Here is an 18,604-nt window from a genome sequence, read left to right as displayed (position 1 = left end):
TGTGGGATGCAGGGTCTGGAGAAGGCAAAAGTCCTGAGCAAGCCTTTGACTCCCGACTCCTCCTGTTTGGAAGCAAGGTCCAAAGCTGTTCTGTGACCCACTCAGCATGGCATGCTAAGGTTCAAAGCCCCTTAATACCCTATATGCCCCTAATCATTTTCAGTACACCAGACTTGATAGTGAATAAAGACATTGTTGGTCTGATTGTCCCATCCCCGACCTCGACTCTGCCTGAACAAGGTCCCTACTAACTTCTCTGGTTGCTATGATAAAATACCTAGTTAAAAACAAACAAACAAACAAAACAAACAACAACAAAAAAAAAAACAAGAAGTAGAGAGAAGACCAGGGTGGGATGGCACTGTAGAATCTCCAGGTCTCCTCGCTCTTGGGGATTCTGGGGATTCTTTTCCTTCAGTGAGGACCAGTCTCCTAGAGCCCCACAGCATCCCAAAGCAGTGCCAGCTTCACGCGAGCATTCAAACTTGTGAGTCCAAGAGGCATTTCATATTCAATCCACAACAGGGTCTCATTCAATAATTCAGGCTGGCTTCAAGCTTTAGATCCTCCTGCCTCAGCCTCCTCAGTGCTGGGACTGCAGGCATGAGCCACCATACCCAGGAAAACAGAATTTCCTTATGATTCTTCATGCCACAAGCTAGTCCTCTGGTTCTGCATACAAGGTCTCTAGTGATCTTGTGGGAAGTTATTGGCTTCTAGCTCCAAGTCCAGAGTCAGCAACCAGCTTTAACTCAAGGACAAAGCTCTAAAAACAATGGGCAGTAATGCTTGAAAACATAGACTTTCTAGAAAGTTCTGACTATGCTGAAAGTTGTGGGGTTTGAGAAACTTGTTGAGGACCAGAGAAATTGTTAAGCTGGTAAAGTCCCTTGCTCCCAAGCCTGATGACCCGAGTTCACAGTTGAAGACATACATGATGGAAGGAGAGAACTGACTGCTACAAATTGTCCTCTGACCTCCATGTACCTGTGGTAGCATGCCCACTCCCCACAAAAAAAAAAAAAAAAAAGAAGGTAAAAGAAAGATTTAAGATAAAATGGGGGCTGGAGAAATGGTTTCACAGTTAAGAACACTTGCTTTGTTGTTGTTATTGTTGTTGTTGTTTTGGTTTTATACTTTTTGGTTTTTCTAGACAAGGTTTCTCTGTAACATTGGATCCTGTCCTGGAACTAGCCCTTGTAGACCAGACTGGCCTTGAACTCACAGAGATCCGCCTGCCTCTGCCTCCAGAGTGCTGGGATTGAAGGCACGCGCCCCCACTGCCTGGCTAAGAGCACTTGTTCTTGCCAAGGACCCAGGTTCAGTTTCCATGGCCCATATGATGGCTCACAACCTTCCGTAAATCTAGTTCCAAGAGATGTGGTGATCTCCTGTGACTTCCTCAGACTGCATGTATGTGAGCCATACATCTACGCAAGCAAATACTCATGAACATCTGAGAACTAACAGTTGAAATAGTGGTGCCCAGGACACATCAAAATCAATGCCTAGCTACAACTTGCCACAAGACTCTGGTTCAAGCCTCATCTAGAAGATTTATTCATAATTAATTGATCATTCTTTTTCTCCTGGCTTGCTTTCCTGTGAAGTCTCATGGGACCTTGTTTTAGGATATGACATTGCACTTTGGGGCTTTCGTTGAAACTTTTCACTATTTTAAACATGCTGGGTGGGCTTGTCTTACTCCAAATGAAAAGGAAATGAAGCATTGCTTCTGCATATGAACGTGGGTTACAGTCACTGCTCTTTTTCCGCATGTGGGAAAAGATACATATGCTATCGTCTATCAGGAAACAGGCACTGGGCTCTAGCTGTCCCCCTGCCCTCTCCTCCCCCACAGAATGACATGGTGGTCTGGGGACTTTCCATGTGCCCTGCTTGTCCCATATTTCTAACTCCCTGTTTTTTCGTTCCCAAGTCCTCTGAGAGTGTGGTGGGTTTAAATGCTTTATTCCTAGGAAGAGTTTGTGCAGCTCCTGGTGTCGCCTCCAAAGTGTCAGCTGTGCCGCTTGGTGTTGTTGGTGTCTTTCTCTGCATGAAGTGTGAATGTGTGAATGCATGTCTCTGTGTGTATATGTGTGTATGCATGTGTGTATATGTATGTATGTGGGTGGGTATGTGGATGCATGTGAATGCATGTGTTTATTTGTACATCTATGTGTATGTACATGTGTGTATTATATTCCTGTGTATGTGTGTATATGTCTGTGTATGTATATATTTTTATGTGTGTACATGTGCATGCATGCCTGTTTGTTTGTATGTATGTACATGTGTATATATGTGCATTTTACCAATGTGTGCACATGTGTGTTTGTGTGTGTGTGTGTGTGTGTGTATGCATCAAACAGTGTCAGGACACCCTCTGGTGTTGTTTTTCAGGGTATCACTCATCTTAATTTTTAATTATCTCTCACTGGCCTGAAACCCTGAGTGGCTAGGCTGGTGGGCCAGTGAGCCCCAGGGATTCTCCTGCCATGCCTCCCCAGTGCTGGCATTACAAGCACATACCAGCGCACTTAGCTATTTTTGAAACATGTGTTCTAGGAGACTGAATTCAGGACCTCACGCTTGCAGGGCACTCCCTTTACCAACCGAGCTGTCATAGGCTGTATCTATCTGCGGGGAGTACACAAAGACCCACCAATGACGACCGAGTGGTTCCAAGCATTGAGTACTCCTTGGTGTCCCCTCTAGAGAAAGTCTGTTTACTCTGAATCCTGGGATGAGCTCAGTGAGGTGTGTAAGTTAAGGCTGTCAAGACAGAGTGGCTGGATGGAAGACAAGCTGGAAATGCAGCCCGGCTCTTAGTGCCATCACTTCTTCCCCTTGCTGAAGCGCAGCTCTCTCTGCTATTTGAAGAGAGCAATTTAGATTTATATTAAGGAATGCATAAATAGGTTTCTGTGATGAAATCTCATCTGGAGTGAATGCCGATAGCGTATGCTAATGAGCACGCATGGGGCCTCCCTTCCAGAAGCAGCTCCCACTACCCTACCCCCTCCTCACCCACTCCCCTCCCTCCTCACCCACTCCCTACCCCCCTCCTCACCTGCTAGACACCTGAAAGCAACTCAGAACTCAGGCTGTGAGGAAAGGTTAGCCCTCTTTTCCTGTCTCTCAGTATTACACCTCTCCTTGCAGAGCCTTAAAGCTCTTGACAAGCCTTCAAGTGATTCCAGGTGATGGATTTCCCCCCAGAGACCCTTAAGAGCTGGTTTTACATAGAAGCACATATGACTTCAGTTTCAATCAGAGTATTTGACTGTCTCACATCACTTGACATCACCAGAACCTTCTTTGGTTCCCCCTGTGGTTCACACCCTCCTCCTTCTTGGAGTTTTGGATGCTCACTGATAAGATGTCACAAACCGTTAGCGTCAGCCATGCCATTGTGCAGCTATATGGCCAAGGGACTTCTTCTGGGTGGGACACAATTTCCTGTAAGTGAAGAGGTTGACTGAAAACTCTTGGGGCTGAGTCCCCACTTCTGGACATTCTTTAGCCTCCATGGCTTTGTGCCCGCTGGGATTTTGCAGCTTCAGGTACAGTCCGCCTTGCAGACTTGCCCTCTCTTCCCGGTCTTCCTTCCTTTCATCCCTAGAAAGGAACTCGGACTCACTTCAATGTCCCAGTCCCGATTAAGAAGCAGGCAAAACCTTCGATTACACCTTGACCTCTGTCCAGCTGCTGCTGAAAATTCAGGTCACCAAAGGTTGTGTTTCTGGAGGTGGCTTGGAAAATTCCTCGGGGCTGGGAAGAAGCAGGTGCAGAGCAGATCCTAGAAAGGAACCAGTGCTGGAGCAGGGAGGCTGGAAGTGTCTGTTCATCGCTAGAGGGTGGCTGCCTATCTACCTGCTGGTGCACGCCATTGGGTCAGGAAGGCAGTAAGGCGTTACCCCTCCCTTCTCAGAGGAGGTAGGTTCAAGGCCACTCTGCTACTTCTCATTGCTGCAGCATCCTAGGATCTGTCACTAGTCTCCAGTGACTTCAGTCAAATCCTTTCCCTCCCCCAGAAGCTTTTGGGCTTCAGGCCCCCTCAGACTCTCTAGGAGAGCAACTTCTTATTTAGTGCTGTTGTATGCTGCAGTTATATAAAGGGTTTTTAAAAAAGAATGCCATGGGTTTTGCAGTTTTGAAAACCACAGGCATGTAATGGGAGAGCTTGTATGCAAAGCAGCATGACCTTCGATGTGTCACGTGATTTCCTGAAACCTCATCTCCTTCTGGGGCTCCCAGTCTGTCTTATGGGATGATTTAGGGGTGAATTAGAGGCAGCCCCTCATCCCTTCATTCCTTCAGCGCACACAAGCATGCCGAGGGCTGCTGGTTTCCAGAGGCCTTCGGACAGTTTACCCATGCAAGCACACATGGACCTCTGCAGAAGCCTCCACTGGGAGAGAGGTTACATGCACAGAGTGGTTATTTCAAGCTGCTGACAAAGTAGAGACAGAAACGCACAGCTTGTAAAGCTGCAAGTTTCACCGCCAAGGTTGCGCGGGTGGTCACAGCTGCTGTTAACTAGACATTTAATAATTGTGTGTCTCGACTCTTGAGTGTGAAAGCAACTCCAGCCCCTCCTCCATGCACCTCCTTCAGGTGTAGCTTACTCTACCTGCTGAGCCTTGGTGTTCCTGTCTGTTCAATGGGCATTAAAAATGGAGCCTGTTTCCCTAGAGTGTTGTGAAGGTTTAGCCAATACACATTTATTCATGGAATAGAGTCTGCCATATAGGAAGCACTCTACAATATGTGATGTTGTTGCTTTATAATGGAGGTCACCGCTGTAGGACAAGTTTTAAGATGGGGGTGTTTCTTAGTGATCAGTGTGGCAGTCACTTATGTTTATACTATATTTTCTTTTTCTGAGACAGAGTCGGTCTCAAACTCAACTAGGCAGCCGGAAGTTCCCTTGAGCTTCTGATTCTCCTGTCTTCACCTCCCACGTGCTAGGATTGCAGGCATACCCCACCACACCTGGCCTGTGGGGTGCTGAGGCTCAAAGCCCCAGGCACTCGAGTGGAAGCATGAGGGCAGCTTCAGGGGAAGACAAGAGAGCCCCCTCCCACCCCGCTCCCCTCACGTGGACGATTCAGTTCTCACCCCCTTTCCTGAGTGGGATTGGCACCCCTCACGCAGAACAAAGGGACTCGCTTTGCAGACAGCGCCCTTCTGTCTTCGTGTGTCATCTGCCTCAAAGGGTGTAATTTGTTTCTGCTCTGTGCAGGAGACTCCCCGGAGAAGGCTCTGCGGTGTGCAGTGCTCCTGTATCGATTGGTGACACCACTGTGCTCTAGTGAGTGGGTGAGGTCATGCTTATCCGGTTACTCTCGTGGCTGACCTTGAGGCCTCCCAGGTGACAAAAGCATATAGCTGGATCCCTGGTTACAGAATGCCCTTGTTTAGAGGTAAATCCCTGTGAGGGTGACTGGTAGTTTTGAAGAAACGACTGCAATCACGTCACATGCCCCCCCCCACCGCAGGTGGGAGGTGCTTTGTATTCATAAGCTCAGAGAACCCCTAGGTCTTGGTGGCACTATTTGGGGCTGATTTTTCAGGAGTTCCTTGATCTGTGCTCCTGTCTTATCTTTTCTCATTAGGTTCCAATTTTCCTCTAAATTACCATGACTATAATATTGTCAGTATGAAGTTCAGAGTGAAATACTTGGGTCTTGGAACTAGTGGCCGCTTTCCAGTATGTCTACCAGTTTCCTTTGTCTTGGCCCCCTCCCTCCCTCCCTCCCTCCCTCCCTCCCTCCCTCCCTCCCTCCCTCCCTCCCTCCCTCCCTTCCTCCCTTCCTCCCTCTGCCTCCCTGTTCACTTTCTGCCTCCCTCTTTTCCTCTCTCCTTCCCTTCTTCTTCCCATCCTTCCTTTTCCTGGCCAGAGCTAAAGAAGTAGAGAGGTAACCAAGGAGATAAAAATGTGCCCATGAAACCCCTTGTTCATAAGGAGCCTTGGGAGGCACAGTGAACTCTTCCTTTCGTCTGCATCAACCCGGCAGCTCTAAGACAAGCCCCTGGACTCTGGAAGCATTTCTGCCGTCCTGGCTGGACCTCATCCATGCTGGAAGAGGCCGAAAGCTTCAGGGCACGGACTTCTACTGGGCTGCAGGTAAAGGGTGACAAGGTAGAGAGAAGAGGCTGGATTAAAATCAGAAGTATGATTTTTGACTGTGCTGTAGTTGCACTCCAGTTATGAAATCATTCCAATATACGATTCCTTGTGTACTGGAGTCCTTCTCTTTAAGGCAAGCCTGAGTTGACTTTCACCCTGGATGGCATCATATTGGCAGAATTCAACACTTGTATCCTCTGGCAGTTGGCAAGCACAATGCATTGCTGGATTGAATAGCAAGAGAACACTCAAGACAACTTTAGCATTTGGGGTGCTAATGAACTTGTCAAGTATCTAAACCCAACGGCGCACCCCTACAATGACCTGAATAGATTTAATCTTTGTTTTGTGGTTAAAGGGGATTGAACCCAGGACTTTCCGACATACTGAGCAAGTGTTCTACCAATGAGCTGAACCTCCAGCCCTAAGCATTGACTTTTATAAAAGGATAATAACAACATAATACTGAAATCAAAAGAGAAGCATGTTTTCCCTGTATTGTCTAATTGACTCCCAGCTCAAGAAAAATCTTCACACTAAAGCTAAAAAGGCCCAACCAGCCATGATGGCACATTCCTGAGATCTTAGCACTCAGCAGCAAGGGCAGGGGGACCAGAGTCTGGTTTCCATAGCCAATTCTAGGCAAGTCAAGACTTCTTAGAGAGACCTTGTCTGGGAAAAAAAAAATTCATGAATAAATAACAGAAAAGTAGCCTGGCGTTGCAGCTCAGGCTGTAAGCTCAGCATTCAGGAGGCTGAAGCTAAAACCATGGTGCAAGGGTGACTCAGCCTGGGCTAGGGAGTAAGTTCCAGGCAAGCCTGGGCTACAGAATGAAACGCTATATCGTAAGTGAAGAGCAACAAACATAAACCATGCTTCTGTAAGCAACACCAGTGATATTCACAGGGTCACCAAAACCAATCAATCAATAAATAAAGAAATCAAAATGTTAAAATAGACTTGAAAGTAGGAGAGAAGCTTAAAAAGAGGAGGGGGCTGACAGGTGGAGAAGGGGGCAAGAGAGGATAAAGAAGGAGATGAAAACTATCAAAATATATTATCAACATGTCTGAAAATATCATATTGAAACCCATTATTTATTTATAATTAGTATGTGCTTGCCAGGACCATGATGGTCAGGAGAATTTTGCAAGCTGACTGCCTGGCAGCCAGGGTGCTTCTTTATTTTTACAGAATTTAGTAAGTAGGAATCCATTCATGTTGGTCTAAAACATAGATCATATCATTTTTGTTTTCAGACATGTATTTCCCTTCCTTCTGTTCATCTTTTAGTCATCATCAATAAACTATGACAGAACAGAGTTACCATTTTTAATCATTTTCCCTTACGTTTCGACATCATTGATAAACAGAGTTATCCTTTTTACTCATTAACTCCATAGCCCAATTTTTAAGAATCTAGAGGCATATGATAAGCTGTTCTCAGGCTGGTTGCTTCTTTGGCTACAAGGACATTTGACCAAAACAATCTTCAAGCCATCCCGGGCTTGCTGCCATGTTCCAAGCAGTGTATTATTAACTCTTAATGGTCAGAGTGAGAGTGCCCAAGAAATAGCCTCAGGCCCAAGATGCTGCGGTTATTATTCGAATGCTGGTATAATATTTATATTTTATGTCTTTGTAAAATGCTCTTATCATCTTCCCACATCATTCTTTGCCCATCAGCATAAGTCTCTGTGTAGGGCAGAGGTAGCTCCGGCTAGTCTAACTTTGTTGCTGTATGTGCCACGTAATCTCCTGGGTGCACAGTGGGAAGAGGTTCGCAGTGTGATCTGTGGCCAACTCCTCCAGCCCACCGAATCTTGTTGACCTTTTTAAATTTATCTAGTTTTGATTATCTTGCTTCTGAGTAAGTACAGGGACAGATGTTTCAAAAAAATGTCTCATAGCCTCATAAAGAGACCTCGGGCTTCTTTCTGTGTGTCACAACCTCCAAGGCATAAGGAAAACCTTCAGATATACAAGGATATCTCCTTAAAGCAGGAGCAAGAGCATGTTCAGGACTGTCTTGGGAAAGCTTGGACATAGCATTCCTGGGAGAAGACATAAATGATTCATAAGTAGTTTTCCATCAATCCAATACCCCTAAATTGTACAAATATTAAAAGTCTCCCAAGTATGCAACAAGTGGAGATGAAACCCAAAGGTGACATGGTGGCCACCATGTGGCTCAGCTTTGCTGGATCTTTGCCCAAGAGCTGTGCTGGCTCCATGACTTCTGCCATCCCCATCAGATATGGCTGTGCTGTGTGCTAATTAAAACATTTGTAAAAAGAAATTAACTGATTAATGACAGAAAAGGTCCTCAAAAAGCTAAGACAAGATAAGAATCTAAGGCAGAATAAGTACCCAAGGGCATGGGAATGGCACAGGGAATATTGTCACAAGTGGAGCTCTAGCTGAGATGTCTACTGATCAGGGAGGTACTGAGGGCTTGTTGAATGTGGTGAGTATAAGTGCTGAAATCTATTCACACAACAAAGATAACGTGAGGGGGGTCTGAATGCACTACCAAGCTCTACAGAGGCCAGGGCTTGGGCTCTGGTGGCTTCTGCTAATTGATCAACATTGGCCAAATGTCTGTCACTTAATAACCTGATGACATCACCCTCTCCCTTGCTAAAAGAAGTTATTTGTAAGAGAGATTAAAGAGAGAAATCAAGAGTGTCATTTATGTTAAAGAAATATATACGCTGGGCAGTGGTGGCGCACGCCTTTAATCCCAGCACTTGGGAGGCAGAGGCAGGCGGATCTCTGTGAGTTCAAGACCAGCCTGGTCTACAGAGCTAGTTCCAGGACAGGCTCCAAAGCTACAGAGAAACCCTGTCTCGAAAAACCAAAAAAAAAAAAAAAAAAAAAAAAAAAAGAAATATATAACAAGATCATGTGTACACATACATATGCACACAGCATATGTTCTCAGTGTTGCTGCATGCCCACAATCTCAGAATTAAGGAGGTGGGAGAAGGAGGATCAAGAGTTCAAGGTCAGTCCTTTTACCACAGCGAGTTGGAGACAAGCCTTTCTCAGTCCCCTCTCCTCAAAACATGTGTCATCAATCAATTAATTCCCCCAGCCTCACGTTCATAATACCCAACTTCCAAAACTTTTGAGCACTGATATGATGCCAGGAATAGCGAATCACACACTTGACCTCCAATGACACTGTAATAATCAAGATTTCTGTCCCAGAGCTGGCTACATGGATGGGCTTTTTAGTTAATGTTCCTTTAAAAAAATGCTCCCCAAATACCATTTCCAGCTTGAGTTTTAAATGGCAGTATTGGAAATGGAGTGTTGGTGGCCAAGAAGCCTATGAAGATGGACTCCTTTGGTCAGTAGGACAGCAACTGTATCTTGGTGTGTGTGTGTGTGTGTGTGTGTGTGTGTGTGTGTGTGTGTGCGTGCACCTGTGCACATGGGAGTGTTTATGTGTATCTGTGTGTCCATGTCTGTGTGTGTATGTGTGTGCATCTGTAGGAGAGAGACAGACAGATAGATACAGTTCCCTAAAAACAGATCTCCACCATCACCACATTTATTTGTAATCATCTTTTCCAGTTGAGACAAATTCCATAATTTGGAAGTGGCCTTGTGAGATGCCAGTCACTTGTCTTACTCAAAGTCATCTTTGAATGCACACAACTATTTATTTACGGTGCTGTGGAAATGCTTGCCTTCCTGCAGATTGTCCGGCATGTAGCACCAGGGCTGCACTGAGTGCCTAGGAAGTAGGAATCAAGACACAAATACTTTAAGCCTTAAACTAATAGAGCTGGGCCATAATTTAAGGAAAGACTCACAAAATTTGGTAGGAGCTATCAAAGTCCTTCTAGGACCATGCATGTCCTATAGCTTAGGGGATCTGTAGAAACAGACTTCAGTCTCTCTATGATTTAAATTTGTTTGCCTATATGCATGACTTTATTAGATGAGAAATACATAGTAGTGTTTGTTTATTTACCCTGAGGTAAGAATTGAAAGAACTGAATGAACTAAAATTCATCCATTATGCCAGGTGGCCAGCACCATGGCCAGTGTTCCCGAACTGCCACTGCTCTTCTGTATCCTTCGTGTTTGGGTTCTCAGCATTGCGCTTAGGTCAGATGAAAGTGTGCTCATCCGCCTCGCTCTGATGACTGGAGTAAAATGCTGATGGGGATCGTTTGGACCGCCTCTCCGCTGTTGATTGCATGCTTGTGGCTCATAATCAGAGTGATGCACAGTAATTGTTAGACTCCCTTGCCAGGGCTCCATTTTGTGCCGATGCAACTGTCAGCACTTTCGGCCCCGTTGTTCTGCCTGGAGAGCACTTGCTTAGCACCCACTGGGCTGCTAAGGCAAGGAAGGCTCTTTGCTGAGTACCCTGGGTAAGTTCCCTGCCGCTGTTGTTTGCTTACCCTCAAAATAATTACCTGAGGAAGGACTGTCTGCCAACTTAGTGACAGCTGGCTCTTACTTTTTGTGTCTGTCAGAATGCTAGTGTGTGGAGACTTGGCTATTAAAACACACACACACACACATACACATAATGCAGGGAGCTTGGAGCTGAGCTTTCACCTTTGCTTATGAAACTGGCAAACTTAGCTTTGTCACGTGTTCTTGAGCCTTGCTTTGCTCGTCTGTGCAATGGGTTAATAGAATTTACTAGTTGGAAGACTTGGTTTGGGCTAGAAAGGAGAGTTAAACTGTCAACAGAAACCAGCTGCTCATCCAATGGTAATAGGCAACAGTAAGGAACCTGATGCTTTCTCAGAGGATATAAGACAATATGTCAACTTTCTGTCACTATATCATACATCCAAGATAAGCAACTTATAAAGACAGAAGGTTTAGGCTGGCTCGTAGTTTTGAGGGTATCAACCCATGATCAGTCACCCAAAAGGGGGGGTCCTTTGGCAACTCAAAACATCATGGTGTGAGGACATGGCTGAGCTGATCTGCTCACCTCGTAGCAAAGGAGTGAGGGAAAAGGAAGAGGGGGGTTCTGGAGTCCTCTTCTAGGGTATGTGCCAGTGATTTTCTTTCTAGTTCTTGGCTCTTAAGACTTTATAACTTCCCAGTAGCATCATTTTGGAAACTGACTCTTCAACATGAGGGCCTTTAGAGGACATTTAAGGCCCAGAGTACTGTACTTGCAAGATGGTGCTTCCAAAGGTCAACAGCCTTGAGCGCTCACTCCAGCTGCGGAGCACACCACACCAGCAGTTTCCTGTTGGTCAGAGACAGGTAACCGGGTGAGCATCTTAGGCTCGACATCAGCTTTACTTGGCTGAATCTGCAGAGATAGGATATGTCATGATCCATCCTGTGTACCTTTCAAAGCATTTGAAGGGCACTTTGGAGGTGACCCTAAGTCTCTGTAATACTCAACTTTGAATGCACAAAAGGATCATACTATACAATACACAGTGGGTCCTGACCATCTGCTACTCTGTCCCTGAGAAAGCAATTGAGCAATGCAAAATTCCATCCCTATTAGAAGTTCACTATAGACGTCTTCCCAGCTCCTGGATTGTACCCATTGGAGATGTGTGGCAAGCAATTCAGATATTTTCCATGACAGCAAGTCCTAGTGAGTGTTGTCAGAAAAAGGCTCTTGGGGGTTCCATATCTGAGCAGAGTGGAGATCTCCCAGAGAGAAGGATCTGCCTCCATGAATTGTTGCTCAGATTGCATAAGCTGAAATCAACCATTGAGGGAAGATCTTACATTATTCACTTTTTTCTTTGCCAAGATCAAATACCTGACAAGAAGCAACTTAAAGGAGAAGGGCTTATATTGGCTCACGGTTTGAGAGTATAGCCATTGCAGTAGGGAAGGCAAGGCGCATACTGGGAGGAGGGGTTTGGTTGTGGCTGCAGGAGTATAAGGCTGCTTGTTCATATCTGGGTGGATAAGAAAGCAGAGGAGGGAAACTGGGGCCTTGGTTGGCTTTCTCATTTTTAACCCTGTCAGTCATTAAATCCAGGACTCAGCTCATAGGATGGTGCCACCCACATGCAGGGTATGTCTTTCCCTCAAGTTGACCCTTCCTGGAAAGTCGTTCACAGGAACACCATGACATTTCTTAGACCTGTTCAGTAGACATTATGAATGATCCATCATTCATCTCATCATCACACAAGGGGACTTAGTCCATTGGCTTCCTCTTGTCATCTCCTGTGGACTCTGGTTTCACAAATAAAACTTTATTTCATACTCATGTGCTTCTCCAGATTATTTCAGTGTCTCAGTGTATGCATCCTTCTCCCTGCTAGGACCTCATCCCCGTGTCTTGCCTGCTGATAGTTCCAGTGTCAGAATACTTTTAAAAGACTTACTGCGTTTGTAACTGGAGAAGAAATGTCTCCACACCCTTGGACATCTGTAAGCTTATATTCATTCCCCCAGCCTCTCTCAAAATTGTCCTTTGTCTGAAATGTAACTGATCATGGTTAGAGTTATGGCACAGCCTTGATAACAGGAGGTAATCATGTAGCCTGTGACGCATGTAACCACCTCATATATGTTTTATCCAATCAACTATTCCCTATGAGAAGGAAATTATACCAAAGACACTGGCACTGTACAAATAGCCCCACATTTTATACCTTCTTGTGGCTTCTTCCAATGTGATTTTCGTAGATTTTGAACTCCAAATAATGTGGATTAATTTCTAGGGTCACTCAGAACTCTGTGGTATTCAATTCACTTCTCTCTGTATCATAAATCCACTCCAGCATGACTGGACGAGAAACAGGGATGTTTGTTTAGTATTAGACTTAGGATTTCCGACTTTAGTAACCATGCCCAACTGCCTGTCATCTCTAGTCCCCTATCAGCATCTTCTAGCTGCTCACTGGAAATTGTGAGCTATGATTTCATTTCCCATGGTATATGTGCCAGTTTGTATTCTTCTGAGCTCACCCACTCAAACCCAAACAAATTTTTGCTGTTAAAACTTACTATATTTAAGCAATCTGCCATTCCCAGTCTTGAAAACAGAGGAGAGAGGGGAGACGTGTGCTGTCATGGTGTGCAGTCATTTCTCATAACATGGATACATGGCTGGATTCTGTATGTTCAACAAATAAATATTTATTGCCTCATTCTTCCAAAGTGATACTCTTACAGTCCTTTCTGACTTTTTGATAGGGGGTTAAGTAGTTCACTTGGTGGAGTGCTAGCCTAGCATCCATGAGCCCCTGGGGTTGATCCTGCACTGAATAAGCTGAGTGTGATGGCCCATAATCCTAGCGCTGCTCTGGAGGTAGAGGCAGAAGGAGCTCTAATTCTAGGTCATCCTTGTCTACATACCAAGTTCGAAGCTAGCCTGGGCTACCTGATACCCTGTTTCAAAAAATAGATGTAGATCAATTTATTGACAACTAAAGAGGATTTCAGTATATCAACTGTAAGCCATCAGTTGGCAAAATGATATGAATACCTTAAAAACATGTTAAACTAAATTATATATGTACACATGGGTTTGTTTCTTTATCAAATACATATATGTATTCGTGGGCATAGGGAATTAGGTAGCATGGAAGTGAAAATAATATTACTGGTTCTTAGTGGGAATTTTTCTGAGTTCTGTTACTTGCCCCATCCCATCTATATCATGTAATTATTTTATAGTAGACAGTTTTATTTTGTTCTTGTTTGTCTCATCAGATTGGAGGTAGGTGTGGAAGTCAACGCAGTGCAGCTACTTACATCCAAATTCTGAAAGTCCCTCTCCACCTCTCCTCCTGTTGCAGATACATGAATGTGTTGTGCTAAAGGGTAATCAAGGTCGTTCTTCTCATTGCCTCCCCTGCATGCCTAATGCTGCAGCAGGACCCACAGAGAGGCATGCAGCAGCTGGTAGCATCATTGGCATTAGGCAAATGAGGAAAACTCAGAGGGCTCCAGTAGCTGGAATCACTCAGCTAGGGATGGTAAAGCTGAGAAGCACGCGTGGGCTGACTCTGAACTTTATTTTGGAGGTCCTTAGCTTTCTTCCTGTAGACTTCTTTCTCTGGCTGGAGGATAAAAGGGTTCCTTGTGTGTGAATGCAGCTTTTAAAGATCTCGTCAGAGGCCGGGCAGTGGTGGCGCACGCCTTTAATCCCAGCACTCGGGAGGCAGAGACAGGCGGATCTCTGTGAGTTCGAGACCAGCCTGGTCTACAAGAGCTAGTTCCAGGACAGGCTCCAAAACCACAGAGAAACCCTGTCTCAAAAAACCAAAAAAAAAAAAAAAAAAAAAAAAGATCTCGTCAGAGGTGTTGCTCGTGGGTACCAGAGTCCACTGTTTGTATTGTCTCTGGCCATCTTTTCAGTCAGGCCTTGATCTTTTCTGCAGCCAGGGTCACATCTCAGATGGCCTAGCCTGGGACCTTCTGACAGCACCAGGCCGTGGGTGTCACCTGAACATGAACCGACTTCTCTCAGGCATACTGAGGCAAGCCTTTCCAAGTGTGAGACCCCTTTAGGGTGGTGGGTACCTTCAGTAAAAATTCTCCACATGGCCTCATGGCTTCTTGGCCTTTCTCACCATCTGCTGACTCTTGAGAAAAGAACAGGAAGAGGTTAGGATGAACTCCAGACACTTGGGGATGGTGTGGAACCTGCTGGGATAGCTCTGACTCACATCCTTTCTAGACCCACAGAGGTTAGTTCAGCGTCTCTGGAGACTTTGCCAAACAACCTTGAGCTGGAATGGAGCTGAAACTCTTCTGCTCCCACTCCCTATCTGTCTCCATCATTCAGCCTTCCTCTGGCCAGACACTCGCATCATCTTGGTTCTTTCCCGCAGCTGGTTGGACCAGTCAGCACTTGCGATGCTGTGGTCTCTGCCTGACGTTACTCAGTGGGCTTAAGGAGCTTCCAACACATCTTGCCAAGTCTGTGTTCCCATGAAAACCTAGTTACAGATGGCTGTGGGTTAAGGTTTAAGGGTATGGCATTTGGGAGAAAAAGACAAAATGCAGTGAATGAGGAAGGTGGGGGCGTTTTAAAAGACCCACTTCAAAATATTTCCTATACACCTCAATGTACGCACCTTATCCTAACGGTCATATAACTCATGCTAAATAAACCACATATACCATGACTTTCTGTGTATGATTGCTTTAAAACATCATTAGCTTCATATCACCATGTGTATCTACTGACCACGAGTCTCCTTGTCCTCCCCGCTCACTGACCTGTGCTGATTCAGCAACTTGGCCCCCAGTTGTTTTTAAATCCATTTTCCCCCCTTTCTCTCTTTCAGTTTTCCAAAGAAATTAGACCAAAACTTTCTTCTTGAGAAGAAACCAACCTGCTGTTGGCAGAGGGTGAGTGAGCCTTTAAATGTACCATCTATTTTTGTTCATGTCAAAATGGTGTTTGATACTGTGAGGTTCCAAGATCAAGCGTTTGATAACAGGCAGGCTGGGGAAGTCTTCTCAAACTTGGAGTCAAGATGCTCTTTCTTTCTTCTAATTCGTTTGCCTGGGTCCCTCCTAGAAAATCAGGTTTTTCTCAGAGCTTTTTCTTGGTTGCTTCCTGCTGTCCCCAAGTCCCCTCTCATGAGCTGCCCTCAAGGCTGTTATATCACTTGTACATTTTGCAGAGAGGTCAGCGGTGAAAGTGTCTTTCCTTCGGTGACTGGCCCATAGAGATAAGGCCGTGGGCAAGGGGAGACTGTCTGTCTGATTCACATGGCTGTGTCTCGTGAGTGCCATGAGAAAGAACAATCGGTTGTGAATGGTCCATGGGACCTCCCAGGCTATCTGGGGAAGTCCCTGTGTGCAGATGAGATAGCTGGGATCCGGTAGGCTCCGAGAGTCCTGTGACATCATAGACAGTAGCAGAACCTACAGCGTGAGAATGGTGTTTGACTCTTAGCTGGTGGGCCTGAGGAGAGATGAGTGTTTTTAACACACAGCTTATTTCCAAGAGGATAGATTTATTTCTATAATTTAATTTAACTAAAGCACTAATACAGTCATAATGGCCTGCTGTCCGAAAGTATATGCTGAAGTGGTGTTGTTTGGCTTTGTAGTTGTCATGCTACCAAGCAGGGTTGGCAGAGTAGGTGCCTCCAGACACCATTGGATGTGGTCCTCATTGGCACTGGCATATTTGCTCGACTCTGCCTAGGAATATGTAAACAAATGTCTACTCGCCTTCAAGAGAGCAACAATGACCTAGCAAAGAAATGAATCCACCACACAAAGGCAGCTAAGTGGACCAGTGACTTTGTTGGGTTAGGGAAGGTAAGAAAAGGGGTAGATAGAGAAACATAGGTGATTCTGGGAGCACTGCCACTAAAAAGTCACCCCAGTGTGGGTGACAAAACAAAAGCTTCATCCACAGAGCTCCCTGCCCAGCTACCTGAAAAGTCTTTCTCACCCAGCAGGTTTTTGCTCTTTATCTAATCTGGCAGAGGAGCCTGTGAGTCCTGTAAGGTTAGTGAGCTTCCTGTATCATCGCTCTCCCTCCACTTTGAGGGCACCATTTCAACTCAGATGAAATAGCTGCATAAGTGCATGTCTTCCTTCGTGCCCTTTCCAAACCACTGCCTTTGTAGTGTCGTGTTGTCACGTGCTGAGACTTGTTGGCACCTCTGTTTTGCAGCTAGGAGCCAGCATGAGGCAGCTGGTTACATCATATTTACAGTCTGTAAGTAGAGAGAGATGAATACCATTGCTCAGCTCAGTCTCCTTGATATTCAGTCTGGGAACCCAGCATATAAAACAGTACTCCCCATATTCCAAGTGGGTCTTCCCTCCTCGGTTAAACCTTTCTGGAGATGTTCTCCTAGATATACTCAGAGGTGTGTCTCCTAGTTGGTTCTAAATCTTGTCAAGTTGACAATCAATACATACTCATAGAAAATGCATATACGTGTATGCAAGCATGCATGTATGTATGTACATATGTATGTATGTATGTATGTATGCATGCATGTATGGTGGACACAAAGGTGTGTTGTTCTCTGCAAGATCCAAAGATCTTTGTAGAATTATACTGTTGATTAGACTAAACTTAAAAGACAACTAAGAGGAGAAATGGCAAACTCTGTATTATTCTTTGGGTAAAGAATGAAATTGTAGACAAGGATCTAAGGCCAAAGACCAAACAAATAACTGGAGAAAGGTCCCTGTAGAAGCAGGACCCCTGGAGCTTATGCAGTACACTTGCAATGACTTGATCCTACGCTGGAATCATCAGTAGTTTGATCTTGACATTCAATAAAATATCATAAGCCACTTGTTCTTTGCCAATTAGAGGCAAAGTAAATTCAAACTGAAGCCATGAGAGTTTTGTGGGGTTTGGGGGAATTTTTAACTTAAGAAGAAGCGTGAGGCTGTGGTGTAGCCCCAGTACTGTAGTGTGTACTGGGCATGTACCCAACACCAAGCATAATAGTAACAATTCTCCTGACAATACTTAATTCATTTGTGGTACACAACATTTGGAAACTCTTTTCCTCATTGCCCAAGGTGATTCTGTTTGTTTTCTTGCTTACTTCATTTTGTTTTGTTGGGTTTTTTTTTCTAAAATAAAACTACATTTTGAATGAAAAAAAAAAACCGAAGTAACAATCCAAAGCAGATCAGGGACTGGTCCCATTTGTACTTCCACCTGTGAAACATGAGTGGCCGAGTTTTCTGTCTCGCTGTGTAGAGGGCTGGAGCTCTGGAACGATGCTGCGCTCAGTTTATAATGGCACTTAACATAGATGGTGTCCCTTTAAGGGAAATCCACTGGAGTGCTCTTGCCAGCACTGAGATCTTATTTGCTAAAGGCCAAATGGCAGTGGCATGTATTGGTTCCATAGCAACATGTCTGTGCAGCCAAAAAAAAAAAAAATTACAATGCTTGCAGCAGCAGCCAGTGTATCCCTGGCAGAGCCAGGATTGCCGCAATGCCTCCTTCATTTCCCCGCCTATCTCCCTCTGCCTCTTCCCTTCCTGGGGCCCTTGATAGTGTGGGGAATCTGCACTTTGTCATCCTTGTTATCTAGCTCCGTTGTTAACACTTGCCTGTATCCTTATCCAGCTTGGAACTGGGTGAAGAGGAAGGCAGTGCCCATGATCTCACTCTTCAGCAGAGTTGAGCACCTCCTAGCCTTAGTGCTTGAGAGCATGCAATTTGTGTGTTGCCTCTTTTCTAAGGCAGCATAGCTCTGTCATAAGGACATGGCAAGGCCTGAGATTCCCATATATGACAGTCAACTCCTCCTGGCTGGAAGGTGAGCATTGACAGAGAGCCATGTGTGATCCAGAGAGCTCATGTCATATGCTGTGGACCTGTGTTACAGGAATAGTGGGGCTATACAAAGAAATATGGTACCCATTCCTCTCCTTCCAGAAGGTTCTGCTAGGGGCCCAGATCCTGACAACTGTTCCATCACTGCTTGGGTCTTGGAGTTTTTGAATGTCTCTGATATTCTTCATCTTTCACATCTGTTGCAAACACACTGGTTTAG

General features: G+C 45.1%; 1 protein-coding gene across 3 annotated transcripts in view; it reads left to right on the top strand.

Moving 5' to 3' along the window:
* Atxn1 (ataxin 1) overlaps window positions 1-18,604 on the top strand; it is a 384,541-nt gene that overhangs the window by 198,057 nt on the left and 167,880 nt on the right. For all 3 annotated transcript variants that reach the window (XM_057786906.1, XM_057786904.1, XM_057786905.1), the window contains one exon: window positions 15,398-15,461. The gene's annotated coding sequence lies outside the window, so the exon portion shown is untranslated. The remainder of the gene's footprint in view (window positions 1-15,397; window positions 15,462-18,604) is intronic.

This window comes from Chionomys nivalis, chromosome 13, assembly GCF_950005125.1.
Source record: "Chionomys nivalis chromosome 13, mChiNiv1.1, whole genome shotgun sequence".
Lineage (NCBI taxonomy): Eukaryota > Metazoa > Chordata > Mammalia > Rodentia > Cricetidae > Chionomys > Chionomys nivalis.
Note: the sequence above shows the minus strand (reverse complement) of the source record. Positions and strands in the feature narration are given on the sequence as shown.